Here is a 23,570-nt window from a genome sequence, read left to right as displayed (position 1 = left end):
TGAAATGTTTTCCAAGATTCATTTCTTTCGACAGAATCCTCATGAATCATTTTCAGAGGCTTGGAATTGTTTCACCGATCTTATTATAGAGTGTCCACACCATAACCTTGCGAATGACATGTTAGTTCGTGCCTTTTTCAAGGGGCTGTTACACCACCACAAAGAGGTGCTTAACATAATGAATGGGGGTAGTTTCCTCAGTAAAGGAGCCACAGAGGCTTATAAATTTTTAGAAGATCAAACTAAGCGTAATAATAATAGGGGGGTAGTGACGATATCTCCCGCTCTGCTAGTTCTTCTACAACAGTTAAGGCCGCCGGTTTGTTTGAGATGAAACCCGATCCTGAACTTAAAAATTTAATCGAATCTCTCACTATAAAGGTAGAGGCTATTTATGTTCAACAAAAGCTTATTCCCGTCATGAATGTCAACACTAATCCATGTAATTTTTGTTTGAGTCCTGAGTATCCTAACTCCTATTGTCCTCTCGCTTATGAACAACAAACATTACAACAAGATAACGTTTGCTCAATAAATAGTTATCCTATTCCTAACGCCCCTTGGAGATAACATCCCAACTTCAGTTGGAGAAATAATCAACAAGTAACACCTCCAGGGTATAATAATCAAAATGTTAGGCCAGCAAACAATTACAATACACCCATTAATTATAACAACCAAGCTCCACCACGTCAATGACAAGGTCAGGGTAATTATAATAATTATAACAACCAAGCTCAACCATGACAAGGACAAGGTCAAGCACAAGGTCAGGATAATTATAATAATTATAACAATAATAATTATAATGCTAATAGAGCTATCGTTTCGATAAATAATAACTATCAAAATCTGCCCAGTAATAATCAACGTGACATGGTTCCTATCACACAATCTATAGCTAACACTCCTCCACAACCGGATTATTTTTATGCCTTTATGCAAACCCAACAACAGATTTTACAAGCTATCCAACTTTCCTTACAGCAGATAGCACAAGAGAAGGTACAAACAAAAGGTGTGTTTCCAGGTCAAGCGATACCTAATCCTAAAACAATAAACACAGCCTTTGAGGTAAACGGTAATACTAGTACGGACAATGAAAACGTAGGTGAGCTAAATGCTATCACCACTCTCCGTTCTGGCAGAGTGGTTGATAACAACGTAACTATGCCTATAGTTACCCCACCAATGGTCCCTACACCAGATATTGTACTAGACACCGACGTAGAAACTGAAGATCCTACCCCTATAGAGGTACCAGCTAAACCATAACCTAAGAAACACAAAGCCAAGGTTAGACATCCAGTTGATCCATACGCTAAATATAGAGAGAACCCACCGTTTCCCCAGAGATTAGCTATGTTGAACAAGGATACAAATTACGATGAGATTAGGGAAGTTTTCAAAAATCTAACAATAAACCTTCCTTTTCTTGAAGCAATTAAAAAGTTATCTCACCACGCTAAGTTTCTTAAAGAGTTGTGCACTACTAGGCATAAGACAAATATTCCTAAAGTCACATTCCTAACTGAACAGTTTCCAACTTTATCAGAACATAATGGAATCGTTAAGTACAAGGACCCTGGTCGTCCTACTGTACAATGCACCTTAGGAGATTCCCACATGACCACCGCTTTATTAGACCTGGGGGTGAGTGTTAACTTATTCCCGTATTATCTATACAAACAAATAGGTCTACAGGAGATGCAACCTACTAAAATGATGTTGCAATTAGCGGATCGGTCTATTAAGTATCCTAAGGGGGTTGTTAAAAACGTGCTTGTTAAGGTTCAGGATTTCTACTATCCTGTTGATTTTGTTATCCTTGATACAGAAGTTGCTAACAACTCTGTTCCGATCATTTTAGGGCATCCTTTCTTGGCTACTGCCAACGCGCTCATAAACTGCTGCGATGGTTCGATGTCCTTGTCTTTTGGCCATCTTTCTGTTGAGGTAAATGTTTTTAAAATGATGAAATAGTTACTAGATTCATCTGTAGATGGGGAGGTTAGCATGATCGAGAGCTTAGCTCAAGATTATTTGAACAACACGTTTCCAGAAAACCATATGCATAAATTCCTTTCTTTTAGAAGTTCAGATTTCTTTGATGACTCCTACTCAGAGGAAGTCAACACCATCTTAGAGTCTACACCTATTGTAGACCCTTCTATTGCTCCATCTACTGAGTTTGAAGACCTGCTGCCTAAGCAAATATTCATTACTCAAGATGAGGACCCTCCAGAAGCATTTATCGACATTCCCACCACCCCGGTGCTTAAACCTCTTCCATCTGAGTTAAAGTATATTCAACTTGATCCGAATGGTAGTCACGCGATAATAATATCTTCTCTATTATCTAAGGATGAAGAGGGGCGTTTTATTAGGGTGATTAGGGAACATCGTTCTGCGATTGGTTGGTCCCTAGTCGACATTAAGGGAATTGACCCTAATGTTTGCACTCATCGCATCCATTTGGAGGATAACACAAAGACTTCTCGCGAACCTCAGTGTCGCTTGAACCCTGCCATGAAAGAGGTGGTCAGGGAAGAAGTCTTATAGTTACCCGACGCTGGCATCATATACCCAATCTCTGGTAGCGAATGGGTAAGTCCCATTCATGTGGTTCCTAAGAAATCAGGGATTACCATGGTACGTAATGCTAAAGGTGAATATGTTTCCATGCATGGTCCTATGAAATGGAGGATCTGTATTGATTACAGACGTTTAAATGCCATGACATGAAAGGATCATTTTCCTTTAGCCTTTATAGATCAGATGCTAGAACGTCTAGCTGGTCATGTTTTTACTATTTTTTGGATGGCTACTCTGGCTATTTTCAAATTATTATTGATATTGATGACCAGGAAAAGACTACCTTTACATGTCCTTTTGAAACATACGCCTATAAACGAATGTCTTTTGGCCTTTGTAATGCTCCTGGTACCTTCCAGCGGTGTATGCTTCATATATTTAGGGACATGGTAGAGCACTTCATGGAAGTATTTATGGATGATTTTTCTATCTATGGAGACTCTTTCACTGACTACCTATCTAACATGTCTAAGGTTTTGACACGGTGTGAAGAGAAGAGTCTAGTTTTAAATTGGGAAAAATGTCATTTCATAGTGAAAAAGGGAATAGTGCTAGGTCACATTGTATCTAGTGATGGCATCGAAGTAGACAAGGCCAAACTAGATAAGATAGCGACTCTACCGATACCACAGTTGTCCATGATATTAGAGCCTTTCTAGGCCACGCAGGTTTTTACAGGCATTTTATCAAAGATTTTTCAAAAATAGCTAGGCCTTTGACTAATTTACTTTTAAAGGATGCCATTTTTTATTTTAATTTTATCTGTAAACAGGCTTTTGAAACTTTAAAAGCCGCCTTAACCTCTGCACCCATTATACAGCCTCCCGATTGGTCTAAACCTTTCGAACTCTTGTGTGATGCTAGTGATTATGCGGTTGGTGTTGTCTTAGGACAAAAACTAGATAATAAGTTCACTATTATTTATTATGCAAGTAAAACTCTAAACGATGCTTAAAGGAATTATACAACTACTGAAAAAGAATTCTTAGCTGTCGTTTATGCTTTAGATAAGTTTCATCCTTATTTGGTCGGTTCTAAGACTCTAGTTTACACGGACCATGCAGCCCTTAGGTACCTTCTTGCAAAGAAGGATGCTAAGTAGAGATTAATCTGATGGATTCTTCTCCTGCAGGAGTTCACATTAGAAATAAAGGACAAAAGAGGGGTCGAAAACATTGTTGCCGACCACTTATCTAGACTTACAAATGACGATGATAATGATTCTGAGTCCATACCAGACTCTTTTCCTGATGAGCATCTGTATGCTATTTTTTTTGCACCATGGTATGCTGACATTGTGAATTATTTAGTGTCTGATATTATTCCTGATGATTGGTCAAGAAATGAACGTAAGAACTTCTTGGCCAGAGTTAAGCTATACTACTGGGGTGAGCCCTACCTCTTTAAGTATTGTGCAGATCAGATTATTCGTCCTTGTATTCCCCAGTGGGAATACAATGAGGTTCTCTCATTCTGCCATGACAAAGAGTGTGGTGGGCATTTTAGTGGTATGAAAACAGCTGCTAAAATTCTTTAATGTGGGTTTTATTGGCCTACTCTTTTTAAAGATGCTCAAGTGCATTGTAAGACGTGTGTTCGTTGCCAACAACTTGGGCGAATCACTAAGCATAATATGATGCCATTAAATCCAATCATGGTGGTAGAAGTTTTTGACGTATGGGGCATTGATTTCATGGGTCCTTTTCCTGTTTCCCACGGCTTTATATATATTCTAGTTGCCGTGGACTACATGTCTAAATGAATAGAGGCCATGGCTTGCCATAGCAATGACCATAAGACAGTTGTTTTTTTTGTTAAGGAGTATATTTTTTGTTGATTTGGTATTCCTAAAGCCATCATTAGTGATGGTGGAACACATTTTTGCAACAGAGTTGTTGCATATCTAGTAAAAAAGTATGGAGTTACACATAAGGTAGCCACTCCGTATCATCCACAAACAAGCGGACATGTAGAAGTTTCTAATAGGGAAATCAAAAATATTTTAGAAACAACTGTAAATCCTGATAGGAAAGACTGGTCGAAGCGTCTATCTGATGCCTTATGGGCATATATGACTACTTTCAAAACTCCTATAGGTATGTCTCCCTTTAGACTTGTATTTGGGAAACCTTGTCATTTGCCCGTTGAATTGGAGCACCATGCTATGTGGGCTATAAAAAGCCTTAACTTCAATTTTGATGAGGTGGGTGTCAAACACAAGTTACAATTGAATGAGCTTGAAGAAATCTGTAGTGATTCTTATGATCTCGCAAAGGATTATAAAGCTAACATGAAATGTGTTCATGATAAGCAAATCTTGCGTAAAGAGTTTGTGGAAAGTCAAAAGGTTTTGCTTTACAACTCCTGTCTACACATTTTTCCAGAGAAATTAAAAGCCCGTTGGTCTGGTCCTTTTCTGGTTACTGAAGTCACCCCTTACGGGGCAATCACCTTGGTAAATCCCAAGGACAACAATACCTTTTAAGTCAATGGCCAAAGGTTAAAACATTTCTACGAGTTAATGTTCCCTGATGTGGAGGAAGTCCTTTTACAGGACCCTGTCTATGAGGACTGACCTTTGTTGTTGGTGTACCTCCTTTCACTTCCATAAAGTGATAAGTGCACCATTCAGGTAACCGGACCCTCCCTATGGAGTGTGTGGCTGTAAGTACTGGATCCTAAGTCCACGGTTAATATAATTCACGTTTTCCACTCTTGCATGTTTTCTCAGTTTTTAAGTCATGTTTCTCTATGGCGTGAATTATGTCTTTATTGTTTTTCATTTTTCTTATATTAAATCTTATTCATAAAAAGTAAAAAATATCGAAACCATAAAAATAGTACTATAGGAAGTCTCGGGAATCTGACTTTAAAAGACCCACGTTTAAAACAAATTTTCTAAACTCTGTTGTCTAAAATTTGTTTGGGGGTGGGTTGTTCGTTTTTCCGTCCTTGATTGTTCAACTTTTCATTTGTGTTGCTTAGGCCATTTAATTGTATTTCGATTCGAGTTAACATTATCTATGAATTTAGACTTCATTCGTACGCATAACTTACTTCTTTCATGCATTTTGAGGTGTTTACCACCTTTCTATATGTCAACCGCAGTTAGATTAGAATGTAGTATGGATCATTAGATTGGAAATTCTCATGATCATTTCCATAGCGCATTCGCAAAAATCAGACCGGTAACGAAGCGGCAATTTTAGTTTGAAGTTGCGCGAAAAATCGACAAATTTTGAAAAATCGAATTAGGCTTGGGCCCAATCTCGCACGCACGTGCGTCTCCATCTTCTAAACCAAAACAGCTCTCGAGTTTTCCTTTTTCCTCACCACCATTAACAAAGCTTAAAAACCCTAACCAAAAATTAGAAAAAAAAAAAAAAAAAAGAAAAAGAATAAACCTAACTACACCCACGCCAAAAGTTCAATCCCAACCCAAATCTTCTCCAAACCATCTCCCATACCATTTCAAACCTTTCCCACCACCGAAAACATCCAAAAAAATTGAACTGCCACCGTCACCACCGCGCCTCCTCCCATTATTTTTAGTGAGTTTGTTTCAAAATCGTCTCCTCCACCTTATTCAAACCCACAAATCGTTCCAAAACTTCAATGGCTCTACGACGAAGAATTTTGCCGGAACAAGCTTTTACTACTACCCGTTTTACGCCTTTTTTTCGTGATGAGATGATTAAGAGGAATTAGAATAAGTTGTGGTACTCGACAAATGATTTCTACCACTCCGATTTGGTCGAACAATTCTATAAGAAGAGAGAGTTAGAGAGTCAAAAAAAATTCATTAAAGTGGCTGGGACTAGGAGAGAATTGTCAAGAGAGTTATTGGCTAAGATTTTAGGCATTACGCCTGAACGCCACCTCGACGCCACCTTGCAGGAATCCCAGTATACTGGAATTCCAGCATTGATGAAAGACACTGTTATTGAGGGTCAATACAATCCGAATTCTCATTATGCTCAACAATCATCTCTGCGAACCAACCAACTGGCTGTAGCTCAGTGGATTGGTAAGAACGTCATCGGGAAGGAGAATGTGAGCGACATCGGTTTTAACTGCCTTCACATTCTATGGATACTCCAGGAGCAGAAGTATGAATTTTGTATCCTCGAGATTTTGATAAATATGATTCAAGTAGTTAGGAAGAGTATTGGACCATTTCTTGCTTTAATTAAGAAGCTAATGTTGTCTTGGGGAGAACCAAGAATTGAGCAGACTATGTTGAAATTGCATTTAAATGAAAATATTTATACGGAGTGTATCCAAAAGACTTGGAAGTTGTCGAGGATAGGGTGGTTGGTTCGGATGAGGAAATGGAGGATATGGCATGTTTGGATGAAGATGCCTTGGAGAGGTGTACGTCTGATTTAGAACGCATGTCAATGCTGCATACTGGCGTGCGTTGCATTTATAGTATTTGTGAAGATATACGGGATAGGCAAATTATAATTCAAAACAAACAAAAGAACCTTCAGACGAGTTTTGAAATGCTCGAAAAGGGTTAGAATGATCTCTTGTGTAACATGGAGACACTCCTCCAGCGTCACGATGCGCATTATACAGAGATGAAAGCAGCAATGGAAGCACAACGCCTATTCCAAGTAGAGATTCTATGACGCATGCCACCCCTGGGGGATCTGTTTCAGATGAGTCTAAGAGGCATGAGCGTCGTCGTCAAAGGACGGATGGCTCGGGCCCATCTTTATCCCAGGCCCAATCTCCATCTCAGGGTCCATCTTCATCACGTGGCTAGGTGTTTCGAAAAATTTGTTGTTTTGATGTTATTTAGTTGTTTTATTGTTTAATTAGTTCGGATGTTAAATTTTGAATTCCGTAGTTAAATTTGAATTCGGTAGTTAATTGTATTTGAATTTGAATTTGAATTAATTTGGTTCTTTTCAAATTGTTCGTTGATTTTATTGTAATCCCACCTTCCCGAATTGTTTGGGGGTGGTATTATTTATTCTAGGATGATTTTTTTTATATATGATCCAAAATTTATTAGGTAATTTTGCGATGATTGTTGGGAATGTTGTTGATATTGGCATAGCTATGAGTAGATATTGTAGTGGGATGAAATATAAAAGAGTTTAGAAGTTATTATTCTAAATTCAATCTAAAAGATATTAGGTTTGTTTTAGAATCAAGATTATGGGTTGTTTCCGTTTTCGGTTTCGGAAATATTTTGTTTTCGGTAATTGCCTTAAAACTTTTTGGCAACTTGCTGATTCGTTTTGGAAGCTCACAACCTATATAAACTTACTTTATTCTACACTCACAACCCATACTACATCCCACTTTCATCTCTTTCCTTTCACTCCCATTCCCCTTTTCTTCTTCACTTCAAAGATTTCAGCTTCGCGAGCGCTACCGCGCCTCGGTTGAAACACCACCAAGCTTTGAACCGCATGTTCCTCAATTTAGACCTGAGCGTACCTCACACCCTCACAAGACCAAATTTGAGACTGACCTGCGCCCGCGCCTAAGTGCTTGGAACTCAAAATTCACCTGAGCGCGACCAGCTCCCATCTCAAGCTAAAAGTGAGCGCGCCCTGCGCCTAAGTGCCTGGAACTCGATCATAGTCAGAGCACACCCTGCGCCCATACAAGGCATAGTCAGAGCGCACCCCATGCCCTGACCTCCTTAGGCACGAAAAATTATGAATTTTTTTGTGTATTGTTCCAAGATTGTTTGCAGCTGTTATGGAAAGTAGTGTTGTGATGAAATCCCCTCGTATCATACCGAAATAGTCTTTTGAAGACTTGTTCCAAAGTGACGCTTATGGTGCTTGGTTTTGCGAGGTTATCATACACGTAAGCTGGGAACCGCTAATGGTAAGACCTGATGCACTTTATTCACCCACACTTACATCTTATTTTTATGATAATTGTAAGTTCTTTAATATACCAGATGGAGAACAAGTGTTATCCATCACCATCGGGGATGAACCGATGGAAATTTCCAGGTTCTTGCTAGCCTTTGTTCTTGGACTTGCTATGCCCGCTAAAATACAAAACTCATGGGCCTATTTGGTAGATAATATGTACATGTATAACTATGAGGATTTGCATGAGCATTATGGGGCAAGAATCTTTAGGATAGCAGACCAAGGGGAATATAACGTAGCCCTTGGTAGCCTGTTTATGAACGTGGGCACTGTTATGTTTTGGATCATGCTAAACATTAGAGGGGAATGTCATTATTCCTCTGTGAATGACGAAACTTGTGATATTTTCCTTGCTTGAGCTGGGGGACGTACACTCTATGATATTCCCCAGACTCTAATGTCTAGTTTATCCCGAGCCTATTGCAAGAGGCATAAGTACCTTCTTATGCCTGTTTTAATTTGCCGTATTATGCTATGTTTCTTCCCTGTTTTTTATGCCCGCTTCACGGATTGGGTTGGGGTCGACATTGTGAGACCCACCAATTGTATTATTTGATCTTTCCGTGCAATAACTTGGCAAGGGTGGAGGATACAACCTCATCAGGTTGCACCTTACACCCCATCCGACCAAGTGGCACTTGACATGTTAGCTATAGTAGATGATAAGTGGTGTGAAGCCTGGCAAATCATCATGGCATGGCAGGATGCAAAGGAACCTCATTTATTTATTGAAGAGGATGAAGATGATGCCTAAACGGGAGTTAAGGTAAGTTTTTAGTTTCAGTTAGTGTCTGCTTATGTCCCAAGCAATTTGATTCTTGTTAACCCCATACGGGTGGAACTTATATAGAGTTGCGTCTGTTTTTTCTTTTTCTATATTAGTATGTTTAACCTTGTTTTACAGATGTTCCATAATTTCACGCGTTTCTATGGTATTTCTCTACCCTTTTTATTTAAATACTTTGAGGACAAAGCATGCTTCTTGTTTGGGGGGGGGGGGCATAGAAACACGTGTAATTAAGACATCTGTTAGGATGTAGATATGTACAGTATGCACTTGTTTTCTGGTAAAAATTCAAAATTTTCAAAAATATAAATAAAAAGTTATCCTATACACTTTGGAATATTGGTATTGTTTTCTTTCTCTATGCTCTAACTAATCTAGAAGTTTCACGTAGCCTTTGCATTAGAATAATTTTTAGAAACTTAGGTTAATATGTAAGTAATAATCTTTGCATCTATCTATAAATATATTACATGAGTATCTATGATTGTTTGGCAGTAAGTTTCTGAATCTAAGCTAGAGTACTTATTCTACAAATCCTGTGAAAATATAGCCTAAAGCCTTATATGAGTGAAACATTTGAGAAATGACACAAGGGAGAAGTAAAATCCGGATAGAGAAATCACACATCCACTTGCTTGATCACTATACCATATCCTAAGCGAGAATTTAGGCCATCTTGGATCGATATAGCCAGAAATTCAAACCTATGAATTATTTTCCGCTAGTCGCCCATCTGATCCTTTCTTTAGCCTTTCATAAACTGCAAATCCTTTACCCTACTACAAAAACAAAACAAAATAAAAAAAAAAAAAATATATATATATATATATATATATATATATATATATATATATATATATATATATATATATCGACCTACCCATTCTTTGAATGAGTCTGAGAATAGAGATGAAGAATAGAAAAGAGAAATACCTTTGAAATCAAGAATTTGTTAGTCGCTTCAGATAAGAAAAGAAAGTTTCCATCCAAATAAAAATAAATAAATAAATAAATAAAAGAAAATAAAGAGTTAGAACTCCAAAAAATAGAATCGAAGGAGTCAAAAGCCAAAGAAAAAAATATATATGGCTAAGGATGGAAACAAAGTGTAGAAGCGAAAGTAAAGAACAAGGTTTTCTCTAGTTACATAATATGAAGACTCTACTATCTTAGACTTGTCTTTTTTGAATATCCATTTCCTTCCTTCTTAAACCATCTCCTAATCCCCGCAACACCTAATAAAGACCTCTAGCTCAATTAGGAATAGGTTAGTGTGATAGTAAACGGCAGATGTGTTTGATCGACTCCGGCTTCCTTGTGTATCATTGAGATTGTAAGGTAAAGTGTGCCACCGCACCGCGATTAGATAGCTTAAAACTTGAGCGGAAAAATCAGAGTGGTTTTTGTCTTCACATTTATGTGAGGACCTACTTAAGGATGCTATTCTGAGTTTTCAGAAACGGACTTGCTAGTGCATTTCATAGTATTACTCATTGTATATATGCTTAGTCGTAGATGATTGATTATTATGCATATATTATCTTAGGTTTCGACTTGATTATTCTGTATTCATTGCTAGTTAGATGTATAGATAGTTTAGGCATAAATAAGGAAATAATAGTTTTATTTCTTAGTCATTGTAGTATATATGAAGTTTGTGAATACCTTCACTGGAAAACTCTCACGAGGCTATAACTCATCCATTAGGGAATTCCTAGTGGTTTAAAGCCTTGTTGCATATGGTCAATGCAATCGCACTCGGCGAAACGAGAGTAGTTAGAACTCCATTTTTTGTCACTTATTCTAATTTCTCATATTTGCTTGAGGACAAGCAAAATACTGTTTGGGGGTGGTTTGATAAGAGCCCAAAACTGTAGTTTTAACCCCTTAACAATAATACTTTAATTTAGACCAATTATGCGAGTAATAAATAAGAGTTAATGCTGATTACGTGCTTTTATGTATTTCAGGCATTGAAGTCAATTATGTGCAGAAATATGTCACTTTGGCGAGATAAAGGAGCAAGGGTTGGTTGCTAAGAAATTCTGTGATTAAAGGCCAAGATGCAAGGAGAAAAAGCCTTTGTAAAGTCCGGTCAAAGCTGAAAAGTCAAAGTCAATGCGGGCAGAAACAGCACACAAAAGTCAGCAGAACTTCCATAGATCGTATATTTGGGCTCAGACCTCGGAATTGGGCCTACCTTATGTCAAAACGACCGGCTTGGAATCAGCTTTCTAATGGTCTAAGCGTTTACTCAATCAGAGGAGCAAAAGTTGATGAAAAGTCTGTTAAAATCAAATCTAACTGAAAAGGCCTGTGTGGACTGAAGAAATTGGGTTTTGGGCTCGATTTTCCAGCCCAAAACATGGCTCCTCAGCCCATGCACGAAAATGTGGATCTGATCTCCTCCATTTCAACACACAAGACTTAACTCTTAAGTATTCTTAGCTTTAGGTAGGAAGTAGCCATTAGAGCATAGAATTCTAGATCTAGATTTAGTCTCCATTAATTAGTTTTCATATCTTGTTTTAGGTCTAGTTTACCTTCAATTAATTAGTGTTAGAACAAGTAGATTATTATTTTAGAATCATATTTAGTTTCATAAATAAGTATTAGTTTTTAATTCCGATTTAGTTTATTGATTAAATTCTTATTTAGTTTTAATATTGTTAAATTCGTAAATTAGTTGTCTTCATTTCACAATTAGTTAAATCATAATCATAGTTCTAATTTAGTTTTAGTTATTGTTTAATTCAATTGGAATCATTAGATTATTATTGATTAGATCAAATTAGTAAATTTACAATCTTTATATGTTGTCTTCATTTAAATTCAATTGGAAATGATAGTTTAATGACTCTAGGCTAAACCTCTATTAGAGAGGTTTGATGAAGCCTTGATGAAAACTTGATTGTGTAGTGTAGAAATAGTTTTAAGAGTCTATTCTACTCTAGAAGGTAGTTGATTTGCCAGGAGAATCGGTTGAACTTCCTCACATGTTAGTCATTATTTGGTAGAGATTGCCATGATTGATTAGGGATTAGAACGACCAATTCATATCGTAAGAACGTAAGAATCAGATTACGACAATCTATACTAGTTTATTAAGTTGGATTCAAGGTGGAATCAAATTCCCCTAATTCTTTATCTAGATTCAAGCCGTAGTATTATTTGTTAAATTGTTGTATCTTGTTAGCATTATTTGCATCGTAGTATAATTCCCACATTACTCTCATTAACTTTAGATAGACCGATAACCTTAGAAAATGCTAATACTAAAGAACTAGGAGTGGAACGAATCTTTTACTCCAACTCTATTTCGATAGAATCGATAGTAGAATAACTTTGATAAACATCACACATAAAGTAACTAGTTTAGTTTTACTTGCGTTTAAGTTTCATCATTTATGCGTAGGTAAAACTAGCATTTTTACGTTTATCAGTGAGAAACATAATTGTTTTTCAGATGCTATGAGACTGCATGATAATTAAGTTATAATAATCTTTGACAAGACTTTAAGTTTGGAAAATGTGAAGAAAAAAGATAGTATAGATAGAATCATATAGGATCAATTTGAGCAAATTCTTTGCCCCCAACTATATTAGGTTCAAAATTAAACATGGAATTGGGCTTATATACCCTTATTCTACTCCAAATTAAACATGGAATTGGGCATGTAAACTCTTAATCTAGGGTTTTTTAAGGGCATTGAATGGAACCTTTATATGGGCCTCTATCTATCTTCGTATTTGAAGGAGTTCGTGTAAAACCCCACATTTTTTGTTTTGGTAGTAAACATCTAGTGGGCTTTGAGGAATTAAAACAGACCCATTATAACAACCCAAATAGCTAGGTTTGGTTTGACCCAACTGATTGATACAACCAGATAGACATGAAGTTGGAAACAACCAGAAACCCCTCGACTCCTCTCGTTATTTCTTATCTTCAGGTATCAAATTGTGAGTCAGTTATCAGGAAAATCAAAAAAGACCAAAATCAAAGACCAAGCTTATGGAAAATATTCCTATATCTTCTTGTTCATCTAATCTTGAGTTTAGTGATCCCTTTTTGTTATCTCTTATATCTACACAAAGAAAGTCAGTTAAAAGTGAATAGATGGAGCGACCAATCCTTCGTAATCTAAGATTTTTAGCTTGGGATTTCATCTAATTCGATTTCGTTTAGAGTGGGTATTATTTTGGAGATTTGAAAGTCTAAACAATTGGTGGAGGAACAAAGTCAGCCAACCAAAGATTGGTATTTGAATCATATACTTGGACTTGGAGAATCATTTCACTTGGATTTGTTCCATTATGGACTTTAAGCTAAAGTTGGAGGAAGAACCAATCATCACAGACGAATCGATGAAATCCAATACCGAGTACCAAGAAGTTTACATTATATCGGCCAGAAGGCAAGTACATCTACATGTTTTTCTTTTTATTTCAAATAGATTGATAATAAGTACAAGTAACATGGTTTTGAAGTCACTCGTGAATATTGTGTTTCCTTATTTATAGTATCTTATTAGTGATTGTTGTTTTGAATTAGAAGTTCATACTATTAATATTCGAATCGTAATAGGTTGCACGTATGACTAAGTTAATTATTATATGATGTTTGATTGTTGAGTTTGAGTTGTCGAGTTGTTATGTTGGATTCCGACTTTGATTAGTTTGTCTTGTTTGTGGCTATTTCATCTGTTCTTATTGATGATTAGATTATTATGTTTGATGCAAATATATTTACACAATAGTAATTACCCGCTAAATATTTGGTAATTAATGTCATGTCTAAGAATATGGAATATGGTTGGCTTGTTGATTTGTTGATTTGTTTTAATTGGATGTTAGGTTCGTCTATTATGTGAAGTGTTATAAAATATAAAGATTTTATTATACTATGTTATGTAACTCCTTTTATTTGGATGTAGAAGATTAGTTTGTAGGTGATACTTGCTGGGCGCGTGGTTTTTACGCCCTTACAGATTTTGCAAGTGTTTGATACTTGATTACATGGAGAGACGAGTTGAGACATTATTTGGTTAGAGCTTGAACTCTTTGTTTTTATTTATTTGTTAGTTATCACCCGTATTTGACATATTGTAATGGTTTCATTTTGTAAACCAATTACTTGACTACTCTGGCACTTGTCAAGATAGTTAAGTAGCTGGGTTCTCTGACTCATTATATGTTGGGCTGGTTAGCTAGGATATAGTTTGTTTGGGGCATTACAGAGTGGTATCAGAGCTTTAGGATCAAGTGTCCTCACGGGTAGGGTACCTCTAAAAAGTTTTCAAAACCACGCTTAGATTTCTTTTTGAGATGAGCTGAGTGAGGGGCGTTTGTTTAATGTTTAGAATGTTTGTTTGAATGTCATTGGACATGTGTTTGCATATACAAATCTTTGTCGTTCTTGTGTTTTAAATTGAGTTTTGATAGGTGTTGTTACCAACTTAGGCTTGGTGAAATGAGTGTCTTTTTGAATTGTTATTGTCGGTAGGTTATGATTAATTCATGCCTTGTTGATTTCTCATAATGAAATGGTTTGTTTTTCTGCCGAGTGATTAAAATGCATTATTGTTTGGCCGAGTGAATTGGTGATTTGAAAAAGAATTTGGTAGTATGTATTGTAATGGGAATGATGATTGCAGTGTTTGTATTATATCTGTATATTGTTGCTCAATGAATCTCAGGCGGTTCATAATGATTGTTTTTGAGATATTAATTTTGGTGTTAGTTATTTGTGTAATTACAACTTGATTGAAGAGTATATTTGTTTTTAAGTGATCGTGTTATACTTTTTGTTATTGTGGTGAAGTTGATAGTAGTGGATATTTGGTATTAGTCTTATTAATATGTTGTTGGGTGTAATACAAAGTGTAAGACAGTTAATAAAATGATGGATTTGTGTTCCCTTGGTTAGATGTGAATATATGATAAGTTAAATGATGATATGGTGATTATACATTATTGGTGGTTAGTGGGAGGTATGTGCATGTGCCTTTGGGGCCCATACCTCTCAACTTTTAGGGGAAGATGACCGCTTGTGAGGCTATAGGGCGCAAGTGACCCTGAAAGTTTTGTAATTGTTATACATGCATGTTTAGTGGGGGGTATGTGTGTGCGCCTTTGGGGCCGTACCTCTCAACTTTCAGAGGGAAGATGACGGCTTGTGCACAAGTGACCCCTGAAAGCTTTGTAATATTTCCAGGAGGGTGTATATTATTTTTAGCCACTTGCAAGGCGCCATAGGGCTTTACCTCATTGGAGGGCTGCAAGTGTGGTCCCTGGAAATATCTATATATATGGTTTGATATGGATGTTGAAAGCTTTGTAATATTTCCAGGATGGTGTATATTATTTTTTGCCACTTGCCGAGGCCATAGGGCAGTACCTTATTAGAGGGAGTTTTGCAGCAAGTGTGGTACCTGGAAATATCTATATATATGGTTTGATATGGATGTTGACACTATGTGTGACTGATTTCTAATATATATAATTTTGTGGTTAGTCAGGAGGAAGATTTGTCACTTGTGAGTGAGGTCTTTGTGTTAGTCCTCCTGAATAAGAGGGAGTTTTACAGCTTGTGAGGCCTTCGTTGGAAGGAGTTTACCACAAGTGAGGTCCTATGTGGACGGTACCTCTTGTGAAAGATTATTAAGTTATTACTTTATTAATGTTGTAAAAGATTTTTTTTAAAATGAAAAATTATAGTTTTGGAATTATATTTTATTAGATACTCTCCAATTTCAGTATGTTGTTTTGAAAATTTTGTAGTTACATTTTATTTTATTGTGTACTTGTGTCATTATTTCTTTTTGATGTGGTTGAAGTTGCCATATAATGTTACGAACTGTGTATGTAATGTCTATGATATCGTTGGTTATCTTCTACATAAAACCTGAACAACATGTATGATGGAACCCCCATATATGGTTGATTCTTACACGTGATTAAAGGGGGGAATGAGAAATTGGAGTTCAAACACTTTGGCCGTGAAACTAAGATTACTAACGATTTTGTGAACATTAGATTGTCGTTGGAATTAAACTTTACTTAAAGGATTGATCCGAAGAGTTTTGTTTCATTCAATTTCGCTGTGAATTTTCACTTTTGAATTCAAGTTAATATAATTTGTGATTATTGATGATTATGCGATTCATTGGTGGTAAAAATGACCATTGGGTAATCTAGTGGAAAATCGTGGAGTTGCTTTGATTGGGCTAATATAGGTTAATATTTTAGTTTACATATTTGGATTTGGCTTTGGATATCTAATGTGAACTTTAAAGCTGGAGACTTCAATTGTTCTTATTATCCCTTGATCCTTTTACGATTGTGATTGCCTTGTTGATTCCTTTCTCAGTAATTTTGAGCTTTGGGAAGCATTTGTTGATAAGGTAAGGTATGCATCTTTTGTATATTGAGGTATGATATGGTTTTCTTAGTTTGAAGTTTTAAGAGTTCATGTTGTAGTTTGCCCCAGATTTGATTATACACCGACTATCTAAAAGACTGTGGTGAAATAGAATTGAAAGTATGTTAACTAGTTGGGTGACGTGACTCCTCACAAAGGACTTTGTGGCAATTGATTTGGTCTTAGGCAGCAACTTTAGAATGGGTTGAACATTAGTGAAAGGACTGATAAGTGAAGTTTTGTCTAATTTGATTTTGTGGTAAATTTCATATTGTGGGTTAAAATTACCATGTTGATTTGGATTGAACGTAATGTCATCTAGTGATTATGATTGATTGTGAATCCTGTTGGTGATTGAAGGTAATGGATAATCTAGCAGGGACTCATGGGATGGTTTTAATTGAGGATTATTTGGGTTACTATCAGTTAATCTCTTAATTTTCATATTTGGAATCGGTTATCACATGTAATTTTAGAGTTGGAGACTACTACTTATAGACCACTGGTTCTTTTGCAATTAGCGTTGTTCTATTCTTTACAACTCTCGCGCTTTAGGGAATGCTGGTCCATAATACATGCATCTTTTGTCTACCAAGATATGATATGGGTTTCTTAGTACACATGCGTTCTTATTAGCATCCGCTCTAGGGATTTGATTATGTATGAACTAATTAAAAGAATTTGTGGTCAAATAGCATTGAGCGTATATTAACTGAAGTAGCTGGGTAGTGTGACTCCTTTCACAGAAGTGATTATGGTGATTTGTTTGGTTTTGGGTAGCAACTTTGGAATGTGTTTAGCAAGGTGATGTCTAATCTCTCTTCTCTTCGTATGATGTGATATTTACTTTGCCAAGTCTTGTGGATCAATGGAATTTCAAGGACGAAATTCTTTTTAAGGTGGGAAGAATGTAAAACCCCATATTTTTAGTTTTGGTAGTAAACATCTAGTGGGCTTTGAGGAATTAAAATAGGCCCATTATAACAACCCAAATAGTTGGGTTTGGTTTGATCCAACCGATTGATACAACCCGATAGACATGAAGTTGGGTTATCAGGAAAACCGAAAAATACCAAAATCGAAGACCAAGCTTATGAAAAATATTCCTATATCTTGTCTAGATGTGCTTGCTGCCATAGAAGAAAAAAAGTCAAAATTCAGTTTCATTTCTTTTTTGCATGTATTTAGAGAGGTGAACAGAGCTGCGGACTATCTTACTAGTCTTGATCAGCATGTTAATTTCTCTCCTCTTCATTTTGTTCCTCCTATCGATCATGATATTCACAATATTGTAAATGAGGATATGGGAAGGAGAATCTATGTAAGAAAATCTTAGTTTTTATTAATACAGGTGGGGGTCAGCCTAACCCCAGCTTAATTTGGAAAAAAAAATATATTCCTATATCTTCTTGTTCATCTCATCTTGAGTTTAGTGATCCCTTTTTGTTATCTCTTATATCTACACAAAGAAAGTCAGTTAAAAATGAAGAGATGGAGCGACCAATCCTTCGTAATCTAAGATTTTTAGCTTGGGATTTCATCTAATTCGATTTCGTTTAGAGTGGGTATTATTTTGGAGATTTGAAAGTGTAAATAGTTGGTGGATGAGCAAAGTCAGCCAACCAAAGATTGGTATTTGAATCATATATACTTGGACTTGGAGAATCATTTCACTTGGATTCGTTCCATTATCGACTTGAAGCTAAAGTTGGAGGAAGAACCAATCATCACAGACGGGTCGATGAAATCCAATACTGAGTACCAAGAGGATTATGTTATATCGGCGATAAGGCAACTACATCTACATGCTTTTCTTTTTATTTCAAATAGATTGATAATAAGTATAAGTATGATGGTTTTGAAGTCACTTGTGAATATTGTGTTTGGTTATTTTTAGTATCTTGTTAGTGATTGATGTTTTGAATTAGAAATTGATACTATTAATATTCAAATCGTAATAGGTTGCACGCATGACTAAGTTAATTAATATGTGATGTTTGATTGTTGAGTTTGAGCTGTCGAGTTGTTATGTTGGATTCTGACTTTGATTAGTCTATCTTGTTTGTGGCTATTTCATATGTTCTTATTGATGGTTAGATTATTATGTTTGATGCAAATATATTTACACAGTAGTAATTAACCGCTAAATATTTGGTAATTAATGTCATGTCTAAGAATATGGAATATGGTTGGCTTGTTGATTTGTTTTAACTGGATGTTAGGTTCGTCTATTATGTGTATTGCTTTGAAATATAAAGATTTTATTATACTATATATGTTGTGTAACTCTTTTTATTTGGATGTAGAAGATTAGTTTGTAGGTGATATATACTTGCTGGGCGCGTGGTTTTTACGCCCTTACAGATTTTGTAGGTGTTTGATACTTGATCACACGGAGAGACGAGTTGAGACAATATTTGGTTAGAGCTTGAACTTTTTGTTTTTGTTTATTTGTTAGTTATTACCCGTAGTTGACTTATTGTAATGATTTCATTTTGTAAATTGGTTACTTGACTGCTCTAGCACTTGTTGAGACGGTTAAGTAGTTGGGTTCTCCGACTCATTATATCTTGGGCTGGTTAGCTAGGATATAGTAGGTTTGAGGCGTTACAGTTCGACCCCTCCAATGCAAGTAAACTAAATAAATGTTATGATAAGCAAACTAAATAATTGTTCCATTATTGAAGAATGCTAAATATTTATTTTTGTTCCACTATCATGTCCAAAATCATGGGTTATGCATCATTTTTTTTTTTTTTTGCAAGCCTGTTTTAAATGAGATTAGTAACTCTTTGATGTTGGCGGAGTTCGAGCCCCAAACCTTTAGTATCATCACCCAAAGGTTTTACCGACTTTGTTAGTCGGCACCTGCTACATTCTTATTGCTTGTCTAAATATTGAATAATACTAGACATGATGATTATCACGTCTAAATGTCGAAACATAAAAAGAGTAAGATTTTTTTTTATCTTATGGAGTCAAGAATATTGATGAAAAAGAGGATGGAGGAGTTTGAGGGAAAATAAGGTACCCAATAAAGAAGAATTATACTAAATTCCTCGTGCAGTTTTTGTTTCCCATTTATTTTTGTTTAATTTATGGTTAATCATGCAAATAAAACTCACCTTATTTAGTTTCCTATTAAAGATAAATCTCTTACTAACAATGATAAATATGTATGGACACATAGCAATACACTATTGGACCCACATGCCCACATACAAAACTCCTCATATACTATATTTTTCGTACAGAACGTCATTGTTGTTGTAATCTTACCTTTACATTTTTAATAGAATTTTTAACTTCAAGAAATTGGTCCCAAGGCCCATTTTTGAGTGAAAATCACTCTCAAAACAAACAATTTTTTTAAATCACTCTCAGGGACAAAATTCAGGTGAAAATAACCTTAAAAACCAATTTTCGAGTGAAAATAATTCTCAAGGACAAATGGCCCGGATTTGAAATAAATATTTTTCGATTTTACCTTTTATGTCATATCTTATACTGATGCATGAACAGTGATTGTTCATACCCAAATAGATGCCTCATACAATATATTGATGTATGAACAATGATTGTTCAGAGCTCATGTTGAGGTTAAACAATGATTGTTCATACTCCAATAGGTGTTCTTACTGATCATACATTATGTTTAGGTATGAACATTGATTGATCATACCCCAAATAGGTATGAACAATGATTGTTCATAGCTCATATGATGTATGAACAGTGATTGTTTATACCCCAAATAAGTATGAACAATGATTGCTCATACTCCAATAAGTTTTCTTATTGATCATACATTATGTTGAGGTATGAACATTGATTGTTCATACCCCAAATAGGTATGAACAATGATTGTTTATACTCCAATAAGTGTTCTTATTGATCATATATTATGTTGAGGTATGAACATTGATTGTTCATACCCTAAATAGGTATGAACAATAATTGTTCATATGAACAATGAGAACAATGTTTATTTATAGCTCATGTTGAGGTATAAGCAGCGATTGTTCATACTCCAATAGGTGTTTTTACTGATCATACATTATGTTGAGGTATGAACAATGGTTGTTCATATCCCCAATAGATATGAACAACGATTGTTCATATGAACAATGAGTGTTCATAGCTCATGTTAGGGTATAAACAATCATTGTTCATACTATATACACCGGGTCGTTTCGGTTGGGCCGAGCCGTTTATTATTTTGTACTAGGGGTATACTTGACATTTCATCTACTCGAGCTTTTTTTAATTTCCTGTCAAGAGTATACTTGATCTTTCATCTACCCGATTCTTGTGAGTTATTAAAAAATATATATATATCCTTTTAAAGTTACTTTTTCCCCCTATTGGTCCTGGAGAGTCACTCCCTATTTTAACTTACCTAGCAAAAAAAAAAAGTAACTTTTCTTAAGAAAGACTAAACCAAAAAAGAAAAAGAAAAACTTTCATAAGAAAGAAATTCTACAAAGAGGCTCAAACAAGAGTGTACGTTGTATTGTCTGATTGTGTACAACTTTTCAGTTCCCTACCATGTGGATGGAATTAGCCAAAGCGATACACCACACTGCTCAAGTGCACGCGCTCTAGTCCATACCCCTTTTCTTTTTGGTCATGTGAGCGGCTTTTGAAAAGTAAAATGATCGAGTTGACCTTATTATGTCGTCATTGTGTCCATTAGGACCACCAAAGATCTTTATCTAAACAAGTTCAGTTTACTACTAGAGCTACACCACACCCTTATAATCCGCAAGTTGAACCATTAGGAACCCAAGCAGCAGCAAAGACTGAATTGTGACCTTTCCATGTGATTACCAGCATATCATCTTCCCTTTTCATTCCCCAACCGCTTGCATGTTCATCTAGTAAGAACTTAACTTCTTTTAAAGTTTCTTCACAAAATGTAGCACTAACAAATTTAGCTTTGTTCATGCGTTGCACTAACTGTACACCTGTTTCTAACCTTTCTATCCTGTTCAGACCTTCAAAACTTATTATGTTCTCAATCTTATGCCCAATATCTGCTTCATATTCGGTCCTTTGGCAGCTGTCCTTGGGCAAGAATGTCTCTAATGCGTCGAACGGTATCCAAAGATAATTGAAGCATGCTGTAATCCTCGAGGAGAGGCTTGGAGAAGCTAAATCTGCATCCTCGTCGACTACAACGAAAATACATGGATGAAGACTTCTAATTATCTTTAAGAATCTCTCTCTCAAAGATATATCTTGAGTATTCTCCCCTGCAGGTTCATCAGACAAATATCGCAGCCAGTTTTGGCAGTTAATGACCAAGGCCTCATCATCACTTATGTTAAGGAATGAAGAGCTCAACTGACTCAAAAGTAACTCGGAATAAAAATCGACTGATAATACATGATCGCTAGCAGGACCACAGGAAGAAGTATTGATTACTTGGAAATCAAATGGTATATTTCTAGATTTGGCAAAATTTGCTAGACGTGCACCCACTTCTTGTGTTGACACATTAAGAAATGGAGGGACGGGTGGCCTACACGATGGCACTGTTATTCGAAGAGAGGGGGGCCCTTGAGGTCTCTTCGCAAGGATGTCGATGAGAGTAGGCCACTGCATGCAATGAGTAATACTAAAATCTATGATATGAACCTTTTGGTGTTCTTGAACTGCTTTTAGAATGGCACTATTTGATGCACAATAACCAAACCGATGCCACGGGGTTAGATCAACATAATCTGCTAATTCAGTCACCGACATGGACTTAGTCCTAGTCCTAGTTCTTTGGATTGGATTATGAAAGTTCATGGTTGAAGGAGGGCACACCATGGAAGCTCTAGAGATGAGTGCTCTCAAGAACCATGAGGCAAGCCTTTGGTTAGGATCACCTATGGATGAAGCGACGTTGTTGAGTACCCACATCACTTGTTGAGCCAATGTAACATCATTACTCTCTAAAGCACTTGCACAATGAAGGAGGAGTTTCTCTATGCAAGCTCCGTCTAGACTTCCAAGACATCCTTTAAGTCCACCTGTTAAAGAACCTACTTGGGGTGTGTTGAACAGGTTCGGACTAGGAAGCAAAACGGGTTTAGTTGTACCTCTTAATTCAGTCTTCATTCCTACAGAGAATTAATCAGAGCTGTATGCTTCTACGTGCATGAGTCAGCTATCATTCTCTGCCTCTCTGGAAATAAAGAGAAAGAGATGATTGGGAACTTCGACACGCGGCCGTTCAGGATTGGTAGGTGAAGATTGATGGAGAAAGTTATGTATCAATTGAACTTGACAATCTCTAACAATATTCGTGCATATAGAGAGAGAGAGAGGGAGAGTAGTCTATTTCCTTCTAGGGCCATACATATATATATATATACTAAACTTGCCCTTGATAAGATAAATATCAACATGGTCGAAAACAGCCAAACTTTTCCTATCCACCCCAGTAGTTAAATTTATATATATGCAATTCCTTGAAACCATGCATTCAATAGAAAGGGCTAAGCCAAGTGCACAACAGCACAAGCCCCGCGCTATTGCGCGCGGGGTCTGGCAGGGTTAGATGTACACAGCCTTTTGGGCTTTTCCTATAAGCAGAGAGATTGTTTCTGGCGATTGGAAGTCATTCCATATGATACACGTTAACGACATATTTCTTTCTCACATATTTGAATATATTCTGTCAAATATCTACATATGGGAAGGGGTTGTAAGGGCTATCCCTCCCCTGTATCTAAAATTCTAAATTAATTCGCAATCTCATTGAATCAGCTGCTATTTTTTGTGGACATGATCTCCATTTTGTGGAACATCTTCTCCACAAAATATCATGCATGTAAGTTTGATATTTATCCTAAGTGCTAATCATAAGCAGAA

General features: G+C 36.2%; 1 pseudogene across 1 annotated transcript; it reads right to left on the bottom strand.

Moving 5' to 3' along the window:
* Nucleotides 1–21,142: 21,142 nt before the first annotated feature.
* Nucleotides 21,143–23,278, bottom strand: LOC147504554 (scarecrow-like protein 32 pseudogene; annotated as a pseudogene). The gene has a single exon (XR_015193059.1). The product of XR_015193059.1 is annotated as a scarecrow-like protein 32 pseudogene (transcript).
* Between the last annotated feature and the right edge of the window lie 292 nt (nt 23,279–23,570).

The sequence above is a fragment of the Coptis chinensis genome, chromosome 4 (genome assembly GCF_015680905.1).
Source record: "Coptis chinensis isolate HL-2020 chromosome 4, ASM1568090v1, whole genome shotgun sequence".
Lineage (NCBI taxonomy): Eukaryota > Viridiplantae > Streptophyta > Magnoliopsida > Ranunculales > Ranunculaceae > Coptis > Coptis chinensis.
The sequence above is the reverse complement of the archived record's forward strand: the minus strand, read 5'-3'. Positions and strand labels throughout refer to the sequence as shown.